The sequence below is a fragment of the Neovison vison genome, chromosome 2 (assembly GCF_020171115.1).
Source record: "Neovison vison isolate M4711 chromosome 2, ASM_NN_V1, whole genome shotgun sequence".
Taxonomy (NCBI): Eukaryota; Metazoa; Chordata; class Mammalia; order Carnivora; family Mustelidae; genus Neogale; species Neogale vison.
Window position 1 is genome coordinate 36,554,165 of NC_058092.1, and position 13,034 is coordinate 36,567,198.

Sequence of the window (13,034 nt, forward strand, 5' to 3'; positions counted from 1 at the left end):
ATTTTATTCTAGAGGGTTCACTTCCTCTGTGGCCGTACCCCTGTTGATGTGACACTCTTGTATCTGTGCTTTTAGGGAGGGAAAGGCAGGGGGCCCTCTACCTACAGCTCTCAAAATTTGGCCTGCCCTGTTTGGCCCCTGTCTTTCCCTGTCCCTGGGTTGCCCTCATTCTTGTATTCTGGCTCCAGACCTGTCTGCCAGGAGGTTCAGCCTTTGTGTCTCCACACCTTCTCGGTTTCCACTTCCACAGGCCTTTTATATGCAGATGATCCCCCAACCACCCTCCTTCTCTCCCTACTGCTGATGGAAATCAGAGGAAGGAGACACTTGAAGTCTGGGAGCTCTGGGGGTGTATCATAATTTCCAAAGAGGGGAGGTGTCTTCTCTGATCCTGTGATTTCCCTTCCCCCATTCTGCCCTGGACCTTCCACCATTTGGTCACAAGGATGCCTGCCAGAGGCTGAGACACAAGAAATCCCCTTGTCTGGGTTACAATGAGTGGTGGGGGTGTGGGTGGGGGTGTGGCAGGGAAAGACAGAGGCTCTTTGGTCCTAGGGCCCACGTCCTGGGAGGGGGAGAGATCCAGAGAAAGGCTGCTTTCCTTCCTCCCTTAGAGCAAGCCCTAGACTCCTGGGACCTGAGGAGAGAGCAGGAGACCAGCTCTGGGCCTGGGTCCTAGGGCCCTAGTGAATTACAGCAAAGAAAGAATTCACAGAAGCTGCCAGCCTGGGTCCCAGGAGGGGACAGGTCTGAGGCAGGGGCTGTACCTGATGTCAGAGAATGAATTCTTGGAGATTATCCCTTTAAACCCCAGCTAATTGCCTATATTTTGGTCCTTATCTTTCCTGGGGCCTGAAACTAATTATTGAAAAGCAAAAAGGAGAGAGAAGGATGTCGGGTGATCCTTGCCTAGTTGCTGTGCTGTCGTGCACGGAGGAGTCTCCCCCAGATCCTAGAGTAACTTCTGCAATTTCTTTACTTTTCATTCTGGGGAAGGGAAAGAAGCTAAGTTCATCTCCACTTCCCCTAAATTCCTCAGTTTTGTTCTGCAAGCACCATTCCAGTCCTTTTGGGGCAATGCATTCAGCCTATGGCTCTCTCACTAAAGACCCTTCCTTCTCCCATCCCCTCAAAGTGATGCAATTTCTGAAATATATTCTTAGCCTCTCCTCCTCTGCTACCTACCAGCCCTCTCCATACCACCTCTCCTGGTCTTGGGGCTCCGGACTTCCCCTCAGGCTGGGAATTCAAATATCCTTTTCCCGTCCCTACTCTGTTGCCATTTTGTAGCGTGCTCTTGGGTAAGCTACCTTTTTCACTTAGAAGGCTTGTATCCCTTTTGAAGCTTGCGTGTTTGGTTAGGCTACAAACTTCCGAGCTGAAGGGGTTGCGCGCCCTCTTGTGGCCATTATGCATCATTGCCAGGAGTAGCTGCATAGAACCTCCGAGTTTCAGTATAGCCTTAAAGAAGACCAGCCTTTCAGTGCACTAACAGGCTGGAGAGACAGGCCTAGAGAGGGCAGAGATTTCCCCAGTGTCACCTGCCGTAGATCCATGGCAATGGCCCGGGTTAGAGAACCCAGATCCATAGTGCCACTTGGCCAGACTGATTGTTTCCCCATCCAGTCAACAGCACTCAAGCCCAAAGGACCGAAAGCAATTTTTCTGGTTTAATATTTGGATTCTTAACCCCACCCTAGAGAGGCAGCTTAGTGTTGGGAGAAAGAGCCATAGGCTCTAAGGAAAGAGAACCTTGGCCCTGGATTGGGTAAAGGGTTTGTGAATCTGGACTGCAGATACAAGAAAAATTATCCCGAACCAACTATTTTTCCAGGGAGGGCCAGTAGTCCCAGATATGATGGTGGCAGAGAGCTCAGCATTTCAGACTTGGAGGTTAGAAGTGGGGTGGGGGTGGGGAGCTTTGAGATGAGGAAATCCAGATGGGTCCTGTGGAGTTGGGGAGCTCCAAAGGTCAAGGGAATACAGCACAGTTGGATAGGCACAACAGGGTAAAGGCAGAGATGAGATGGCTCGTGGCAGCTGCATAAACAGTGCCTAGGAGGGTAAAAGGTGGGGCTGACAGAATGACGGACCATCAAGGAGATATGAGACCACGGGAATGGGCAAGGGTCAGGGCCCGCATTTAGGATGGGATGGTAAGGTTGAGCACTGGACAGACTGGAAGCTCAGTGGCAGCTCGGGTGAGAAGTGCTAGGGGCTTGTAGCAGACAAGGCACTGTGTGCACGGGGCCAGGCCCTACTGGATGCTCAGTGACACCTCCTGAATGAATGGAAGAATGAATGTGTGTAAACCCACAAGGAGGTATGACTTATTTTGTTAAAAAGTGGGTAATTAGGTAGTAGTAATTAATTTAAAACATTTTATTTAATTCTTAGCAACCCTATAAATAGTGGATTATTAACAGTGTATTGTTGCTTAGACATTTGCTCAAGGTCAGATAGGTAATAAAACAACTGTAATATGAACCTGGGTCAGTCTGGCTGCTTGGGCTTCCAGAAAGTCTTCTCTGATTCCCCTCTCCTCAGTGTCACAGATGTCACTCCTCTAGAACAGGCTACCCTACCCAGCAGCAGGACCAATGTGCTAGCTTCCTGCTGCTGCTGCTGCTGCTGCTGCTGCTGCTGCTATAATAATGACCACAAACATCTTGGCTTAAAACAACACAAATTTAGTATCTTCTAGTTGTGGAGGTCAGGAGTCCCAAATCAGTTTTACTGAGCTGAATTAAAGTCAAGGTGTTGACCTGTCTGTATTCCTCCTGGAGACTCTAGGGGAGAATCCATTTCTTTGCCTCTTCCAGCTTCTAGAAGCTGCTTGCATTCCTTGATTCATGGCCCCTTCCTCCATCTTCAAGGCAGCAGATAGCATTTTCTCTCCTCTCTAACCTCTGCTTCCAACCTTTCATCTCTTTCTAATTCTCCTTTCTCTTACGAGGATTATGTTGTGATTACATCTGCTTTGGATTATATTGGGCCCACTGGGATGATCTAAGATCCTCTCCCCGTGTCAAGATCCTTAATGTAACCTTGTATTCTAGGCCCCTTTTGTCATAAAAGGTGAAATATTCATGGGCTTTGAGAATTAGAACATGAATGTCTTTGGAGGAAGGGCCATTATTCAGCTTACCAAAGACAGAGATGGAGGATAGGGGGATGGAAGCACCCAGGCCCAGAATGAGCCCCTGTGTTTTGTCTAGCCTCCCTAGGCCTGGAGTGAAGGGTGGTGGCTGAGGTCCAGGTTCCGTGTCTGGAGAATGCATCATCACCACCAGGGAGAGCTGAGACTGAAGGGAGAAATTCCCAGCTTAGGGAATTTTCAGGCTTGACACTTTCCCTGTGAACATGGTGGCGAGTTCCAGCAGGTTCTGTCTTCAGTACTGCCTTCTCTCTAGAACCATTCTGTGCTCAAGGCAGAAGATCATTACCAACAAACTAGCCTGGGCTGTCTCTGGGAAGGGCAGATTCGTTGTCACCTTTTAATTTGGAATTTTTCCAAGATTTTATTTTATTTATTTGACAGAGCACAAGCAGGGAGAGTGGCAGGCAGAGGGAAAGGGAGAAGCAGGCTCCTCACTGAGCAGAAAGCCTGATGTGGGGCTCGATCCCAGGGTCCATGACCTGAGCCAAAGGCAGATGCTTAACCAACTGAGCCACCCAGGTGCTCCTCCTTGTCACCTTTTAAAATTATCATTTTTTATTCCTTAATAAGTTAAATCATGCTCCTTAGAGCATGATGAACTCTCATTCTCAGTTGATACTGGCTGCTTTATTGCTTTATTTTCTTCTTTTGATCCTTGATCCCTCTTCTCATTCCTCTCCCTGACCTAGGCATACCCTCCAATATTTTAGTATGTGTTTGGATATGTTTGTATCTTTAAATATGTATATATAACTGTGTACTTAGGTGTTTTAATATATATAAATGGTATTCTTTTACAATAAGCTAACTTTCCTAATGAGTTGCCTCATATATCAGTGATTCTACACAATAAAGATTTATTTTTCACTTACAGGGGATCACAGGTGTGATGCTTGGGCTCTTTCTCTTCCACTGTCCATTTCAGGTCCCAGGCTACTTCCATTTTTCAGGTTGTGATAGCCTGATTCTGCATCATAAGCTTCCTGTCAACTTTTTGCCAGATTGTTTTAACATTCATTAAAGTCCGCTTTATAAATTGGCTATTTCACTAGAGATTACAAAATGGTGACTTTTCTAATGCTATAATGCCCTCTTTTAGTAGTTCTTTCAATACAGAAAAGCTTTTTCACATCCTCTAGGACTCTTAGGTTACCCTAAAATAAAGTTTATATCAGAATAGCAAGATGAATGCTCAACTCTCTTTCCTTATTTATCACTTTTATTTTTTATTTTTTTTAAGATGTTATTTATTTTTAGGCAGAGAGGCAGGCAGAGAGAGAGGAGGAAGCAGGCTCCCTGCTGAGTAGAGAGCCCTATGCCAGGATCAACCCCAGGACCCTGGGATCAGGACCTAAGCCAAAGGCAGAGGCTTTAACCCACTGAACCACCCAGGTGCCCCTGCGTGGAACTTTTGACTCTACAAGAACTTAACCACTAATAGCCTAACGTTGACTGGAAGCCTTACTGATTATAGGAAATAGTCGATTAACACATATTTTGTGTTATATGTATTATATATTTCTTTCTAACAATAAAATAAGCTAGAGAAAAGAAAATGTTATTAAGAAAATCATAAGGGGGGGCGCCTGGGTGGCTCAGTGGGTTGAGCCGCTGCCTTCAGCTCAGGTCATTATTTCAGAGTCCTGGGATCGAGCCCCGCATCGGGCTCTCTGCTCGGCGGGGAGCCTGCTTCCTCCCCTCCCTCTGCCTGTCTCTCTGCCTGCCTCTCTGCCTGCTTGTGATCTCTGTTTGTCAAGTGAATAAATAAAATCTTTAAAAAAAAAAAAAAAGAAAAGAAAAGAAAATCATAAGGGAGGGGCGCCTGGGTGGCTCAGTGGGTTAAGCCACTGCCTTCGGCTCAGGTCATGATCTCAGGGTCCTGGGATCGAGTCCCGCATCGGGCTCTCTGCTCAGCAGGGAGCCTGCTTCCATCTCTCTCTCTCTCTCTCTCTCTGCCTGCCTCTCCATCTACTTGTGATCTCTCTCCATCAAATAAATAAATAAAATCTTAAAAAAAAAAAGAAAAGAAAATCATAAGGGAGATACATTTACAATACTATACTGTATTTTTAGAAAAACAAAATCCATGTATGAGTGGACCTGCACAGTTCAAACCCATTTTTCAAAGGTCAACTGTATTATGTATAAACACACACACACACACACACACACTCACACACACACAGTAAAATATCTCATAAGTACATATTTATACTTTCAATTCAAATTCAAGATTAAAGAGCTTTTACTCAATCTCTTGTCTAGCTCCTTTTTTCTGTACGAAGAATCCTGGTTTTCAAGGACCCAGGTGATAATAGAATTAGAATACTCCATAATTACTCATTTCTTCGATCTCATCCACAAAGCTCTCTCAGAATAACCATATTAATAACACCACCAGTATGAGTACTGAAAACATGAAGAAAGTATTTTACAAACGCATTTCACATTCTCTACCTCATTAAAAACCTTTGTAGTAAATCATTGTCAGGGAATATAATCATTATATAATATAGCTCTCTCTTTTTTTTTAAGATTTTATTTATTTATTTCACAGACAGAGATCACAAGTGAGCAGAGAGGCAGGCAGAGAGAGAGGGGAGGAAGCGGGCTCCCTGCTGAGCAGAGAACCTGATTGGGGCTCTATCCCAGGACCCTGGGATCATGACCTGAGCGGAAGGCAGAGGCTTTAACCCACTGAGCCACCCAGGCGCCCCTGTATCTCTCCTTTTTAATCCTTATATAGCTTTAGCTCTACAAGTAATCTTATAATTAACATTAATCTCTAGTCTTTGGGGGTGCCTGGGTGGCTCAGTGGGTTGGGCCTCTGCCTTCCGCTCAGGTCATGATCTCAGCGTCCTGGGATCGAGCCCTGCATCAGGCTCTCTGGTCAGCAGGGAGCCTGCTTCCCCTCTCTCGGCCTGCCTCTCTGTCTACTTGTGATCTCTCTGTCAAATAAATAAATAAAATCTTAAAAAAATAATTCTCTAGTCTTTACATTGTTCTACTCACTTTGGTTGTTGGAGCTGATTTTCTAGTAGATTCCCCAGGAAGGGTACTTGGCAACAGTGTTCTCTGAGATCTTGCATGTTGATAAGTTTGTGCCCTTTATGCTTACAAAGTCTGTTTTGCGAGGTTCACACTTTCCTTTCTTGGGTCTCTTAAATGTTACTTCATTTTCTTCTGGCATATAGTGTTGCTATTAAAGCCTAATGATGATTTACTTTTTCCTGTGTGTGGGTATGTGTGTGTGTTCAAATCCCCGAAAGATTTTTTCATTTTCTTTAAAGTTCAGTCATTTTAGGGGCACCTGGTGGGCTCAGTAGATGGAGCATACAACTCTTGGTCTCAGGGTTGTGAGTTCAAGCCCCACGTTGGGTGTAGAGTTAACTTAAAAACAAAATCTTTAAAATGAAATAAACTTCCATCATTTTACTAGAATGTCTTATTGCTGGTCATTTGGGGACCACATTCTCAGGTTTTTGAGTTTTTCTTTATTTTAGGAAACTTTCTTGAATAGTTTTTAATATTCTGTTCCTTTGCTCTGGTTTTCTTCTGGGACTCATATATCTAACTTTTTAATCTTTTTGCCTGCTTTTATTATTTGTCAGTATCCAACTCTTTATCTCTTCATATTTTTTATTTTTAAACATCTCTTTTCCATCTTCTAAGGCATCATCTCTCATGTTCACTGTTCTTGTGTACTTTCTAGTTTAGTCTTTAAAATTATTTTTTTCTGGGGTGCCTGGGTGGCTCAGTGGGTTGAATCCTCCACCTTCAGCTTGGGTCGTGATCCCAGGGTCCTGGGATCGAGCCCCGCTTCAGGCTCTCTGCTCGGCAGGGAGCCTGCTTCCCGCCCCTTCCACCACACTCTGCCTGCCTCTCTGCCTACTTGTGATCTCTGTCTGTCAAATAAATAAATAAAACCTTAAAAATTTTTATTTTTTTCTTTCACTTCTCATTCTGTCCTGAGTACTGTTGCATCACATCTGAATTCTAATTCTGACTTATGTTGTCCTGGCATGTGTCATATTGTGTTCTTAGTGTCTTTTGGCTTATTTTGAAAGAGAAGTTAGCAGTTTTGGTCTGTTTTGTGGTATGCCTTTCTGGTGTGCTTCATTATCTGTAGTAATGTGACTTTTATGGAGCTCTTATAACTTTGTATGGGATTTGACCTTGATACTTTTCAATTGTTCATTTTCTATGAAATTAGTTTTCCTGAAATTAAAAAATGAGGTGGGGTTTGGAAAAACTTGTATCACATCACAGAGCTCCCTCTTCTATTACTTTGTCTGGCTTGCTTTCTGGGATATCCTGGTTCTCTTTCCCTCCGCTAGGCTGGTCGCCTTATTCCTTTCCTTCCTTTGTATTGTCCTCACCCTATTACATTTTGATTCCACTCCAAGCAACTTCTCCTCAGTGTGGGCCATGGTACCAGAAGGAATCCTTGGTGGGTCAGTTTGACAGTTCATAGGACCCAGACCTACCCCAGTGCCTTTGACCTTCTTTCTCACTGCAGGCCCTTGGTGCTCATCTGCTATTTTAGGCCGCAGATCCTTCCTAGTTTCATTTACTGTTCTCAGTTGGCCTGTCTTGATTCCAGTGACTCTCTGTAGGCTTTTTTTGAGTTCTTCTGGTCTTACTCTGTTTCCTTCTTTCTCCTGCACAGATCCTGATCCTGTGCAGGTCTGGTGGCTGTTGGTGGTTTGTTCCTACTTGCTTGTATTTGGGGGTTGTGGAGATGCCTTTGTCACCAAATTTTGTTGTAAATGTTTTCCTGTTTTATTCTTTGTAATTTTACTTTCCAGTCACGGCATAAATTTTTATGTGGGGATCTGTAGACATAGAACTACACTGCCAACATTGCCATCACTGTCCCAGGATCCTCTCCCTTTTATCCTTTGATATATAATATTTGTCATCACATCCTCTTTTTCTTTCCTGTTGTAAATAATTTGTGCTTCTTCTTGATCAATCCTCGTAGGAGTTTGCCCACTTTATTAATATTTTTTAAAAAACAAATTTTGGCTTTGTTAATTTTCTCTGTTCATTTTGTATGTCCTTGAACTTTAATCTTTATATCCTCTATTCTATTTTGGGTTTAATTTGCTCATCTTTCTCTAGTTTCTTAGGTGGAAACTTAAAATCTTTTTTTTTTTTTTTGACAGAGAGGAAGATCACAAGTAGGCAGGGGTGTGTGTGGGGGGAAGCAGACTCCCCGCTGAGCGGAGAGCCTGATTCGGGGCTCTGTCCCAGGACTCTGAGATCATAACCTGAGCTAAAGGCAGAGGCCTAACCCCCTGAGCCACCCAGGCGCCCCTAAAATCATTGATTTTTAAGCCTCTCCTTTCTAATATAAGCTATACATTTCTCTCTAAGCACTGATTTGCCTACATGTCATATGTTTTTTTGGAGAGGGAGCAAGCAAGCAGAAGGGGCAGAGGGAGAGAGAGAATCTTAAGCAAGGCTCCACTCCCAGCACAGAGGCCTAATCAGGGCTCACTCCCACAACCCTGAGGTCATGACCTGAGCAGAAATCAAGAGTCGGATGCTTAACTGATTGACCTACCCAGGTGCCCCCATCTCAACATTTTAAAATATATTTTATTATTATCATACAGTTAAAAATGTTTTATGATTTCCTTTGCTACTTCTTTTTTGGCCTATGAGTTAATTGGAAGGATATTGCTTGCCAGGTATTTGGGGCTTTTTAGAAAGCTTGTTACTGATTTCAAGTTTAAATGCAGAAAATACATTCTGTGTGATATCTATTTTTTAAAAATTTATTAAGATTTTTTTTTTTATGGGAGCACCTGGGTGGCTCAGTGGGTTGAGCCTCTGCCTTTGGCTCAGGTCATGATCTCAGGGTCCTGGGATCGGGCCCCGCATCGGGCTCTCTGCTCGGCGGGAGACTGCTTCCCCCTCTCTCTCTGCCTCTCTGCCTACTTGTGATCTCTGTCAAATAAATAAATAAAATCTTAAAAAAAAAAAAAAAGATTTTTTTTTATGGTCCAGAATATGACCTTTCTGGGTGAATGTTCCATATCCCTTTGAAATGAATGTGCACTTTGCAGTTGTTGCACTTTGAATGATGTTAGGCAAATGTTAATTAGGTCAAAGTATTTGATAGTGTTGGTTTAGTATATCCTTGCTGAATTTTTGTCTGCTCCATGCTCAGCACTCAGTGGGAAGTCAGCTTGAGGATTCTCTCTCTCCCTCTCCCTCTACCCCTCCCTCCGTAGGGAGTACACACACTCTCTCTCTCCCAAATGAATAAATAAATCTTTAAAAATACATACATACATACATACATACATACATGTAAGTGGACTAAGTATTGCAATTAAAAAACAAAGATTGTCAGTCTGAATTAAAAAGCAAACCCAGGGTGCGCCTGGATGGCTCAGGGGGTTGAGCCTCTGCCTTTGGCTCAGGTCATGATCTCAGGGTCCTGGGACTGAGCCCCACATTGAGCTCTCTCCTCAGCGGGGAGCCTGCTTCCCCCTCTCTCTCTGCCTGCCTCTCTGCCTACTTGTGATTTCTCTCTGTCAAATTAATAAATAAAATCTTAAAAAAAAAAAAAAGCAAACCCAGTTATATGCTGTCTATAAGAGATGCATATTTATTTATTTATTTATAAAAAAAATTTTTGGGGGGGCGCCTGGGTGGCTCAGTGGGTTAAGCCGCTGCCTTCGGCTTAGGTCATGATCTCGGAGTCCTGGGATCGAGTCCCGCATAGGGCTCTCTGCTCAACGGGGAGCCTGTTTCCCTCTCTCTCTGCCTGCCTCTCTGCCTGCTTGTGATTTCTCTCTGTCAAATAAATAAATAAAATATTTAAAAAAAAAAATTTTTTTTTTTTTACTTTATTTATTATGGTGGGGGGACTTGTGTATGCATTCAGGGAGAGGGGCTGAGGGAGACAGGGAGATAAACAGACTCCCTGCTCCATGTGGAGCCAGACTTGAGGATCGATCCCAGGGCTCTGAGATCCTGACCTGAGCTGAAATCAAGAGTCCGTTGCTTAACTGACTGAGCCACCCAGGTGTCCCAAGAAATGCATTTTATTTTATTTTTTGAAAGATTTTATTTATTCATTTGAAATTGAGAAACAGGGAGGATGAGCAGGGGGAGGGGCAGAGGAAGGAGGAGAGGGGAAGCAGAAACCCTGCTGAGCAGGGAGCCCAACATGAGGCTTGATCTCACAACCGGAGATCATGACCTGAGCTGAAGTCAGACGCTTAACTGAGCCACCCAGATACCCCAAGCAATCCATTTTAAATACAAAGGTACAAATAAGTTGAAAGTAAAACTTCAGGAAAAAATACATCATGCAAACATGCTGATCCAAGGAATCTTGGAAATTAGTATCAGGCAAAATAAACTTTAAGACAAGGAGAATTACCAGAAGAAAAGAGAGACATCTTAAAATGATAAAAGGTTCAATACATGCATGTAAACTATGCATGCACCTAAAGAAAGAGCTTTCAAATTATATGAAGAACAAAGTTGGTAGAACTAAAAGGAGAAAAACCAAATTCACAATTCTCTTTGGAGATTATTTTTTAAGTTATCTATTTATTTTTAAGTAATTTCTACCCCCAACGTGGGGCTCAAACTCGTGACCCTGAGGTCAAGGTCACATGCTCTTCTGACTAAGCCAGGCAGGTGCCCACCTATTTGAGATTTTAACACTCCTCCCTTACTGATTGATAGAGTAAGCATTGTACTACTTTGCGTAAAACACAGAAATCTTGCAGCAGTGTGATTCCATTTCCCCAGTTTGGCCCAGTCTTTTGAACTGTAGACGTACTACATCTACATGTGTTATTAACTCCAGAATATGGGTTATAGTGTTTATTTTACCATGTAATACACATGTTAAAGAGACAAAGAGAAGAAAGAAATTTCTTTTCTTTTTAATTTTCCATAAAAGAAGAAGAAAACAAATTTAAGCCAGACTTTTATACAATATTAGTTTCCTGTGGCTGCTATAACAAATTACTACCAATTTAGTGGTGTAAACCAATGCAAACAGAATACCTCCTAGCTTTGGAGGTCAGAGGATACTTCTGATTTCTTTGAACCAGATAATCCAGGATGATCCCTCCATCTCCAGGTCACCTGATTAGCAACCTTAATTCTCCTTTGCCAAGTAACCCATTATATTCACATTTCTGGAGATTAAGCCAGGGAGATCTTTGATGGGCCATTATTCTGCCTACCATACCCACGTATTTATCATTTCTGGTGATCTTCGTGCCTTCCTATAGATTATTTGGTGTCATTTTCCTTTAGTCTGAAGAACATTTCCTTAGTGTTTTTTGTAGTAGGAGTCTGGTGGTGATGATTCTCTGTATTTGTTGATCTGAACCTGTATATATTTTGCTTTCACTTTATTTTTTTGAAATTGAAATAAATTTTATTGAGGTATAATTTACATATAATTAAAATGAACCTACTTTATGTATGCAGTTTGATGAGTTTTGACAACATATACACTCATGTAATCATTATCACAATCAATACATAGAACGTTTTTATCACTTCAAAAATGTATCACATGCCCCTTTGCAGTCAGGCTCTTTACTGCTGTGACTCCAAGCAACCACAGATCTGCTTTGTAGCAATCAAGATTAGTTTCTCCTTGTTCTTAAAATTTCCTATAAGAATAACACAATGTGTACTTAAAAAAAAAAAAAGATTTTATTTATTCATTCATGAGAGATAGAGAGAGAGAAAGGCAGGGGCAGAGGGAGAAAGAGGCTCCCCACAGAGCACGGAGCCCAACGCAGGACTCAATCCTAGGATGCTGGGATCACCACCCAAGCCTAAACTGACTGAACCACCCGGGCACCCACAATATGTACGTTTTTATATGTGGCTTTTTTTGTTCAGCATCATGTGTTTGAGATTCATACATGTTGTATATATCAAGAGTTTGTTACTTATTACCACTGAGAAGTATTCAATTATATCGCTATTTATTAACCCATTAACTTATTGATGGATATTTGAGTTGTTTCTAGTTTTTTGCTCTCAATTAATATTCCATGAGCATTCATGTATAAGGATTCTTTTTTTTTTTTTAAGATTTTATTTATTTATTTGACAGAGAGAAATCACAAGTAGATGGAGAGGCAGGCAGAGAGAGAGAGAGAGAGGGAAGCAGGCTCCCTGCTGAGCAGAGATTCCGATGTGGGACTCGATCCCAGGACCCTGAGATCATGACCTGAGCCGAAGGCAGCGGCTTAACCCACTGAGCCACCCAGGCGCCCCCATGTATAAGGATTCTTGTCAACAGTTTAAAAAAAAGTTTATTGTATAAATACTTCTCTTGGATAAATACCTAAGAGAGGAATGGTGAGGTCTATGGCAAATAAAATTTCAAAAGACAATGTCAACCCTTTTCCCAAAGTACTTGTACCATTTTACATCCCAAAAACAATGTATGTGAGTTCCAGTTGTCCTACACCCTCCCCAGTCCTTAGTATTGTCAGTCTTTTTAATTTTAGCTATTTTAATAGGTATGTAGAGGTATCTAGTTTGCATACATTTTCCTTTTTGTCTTTGAAACTATTAATAACAATGGCACTAAAATTCTTGTCTGCTAATTTTAACACCTGTGTCATTTGGGGGAAAGTTTTTATTGACCACTTGTGTGTCTACTTCACTTGTTTCTTCACTTGTCTACTCTTCTTTGGTTGGATGCTGAACATTATGAATGATATGTTTTGGGATTCTAGATTCTGTTATGTTCTTTTGAAGAATGGTTTTTGTTTCAGGAGGAAACTAACTTGGCTAGACTTTGGCTCCAAATTCTCTCTGCAGCAGTGGGCAAAAGCTGAAATCTTCACCCAGCTTGAAATGTTGGGAG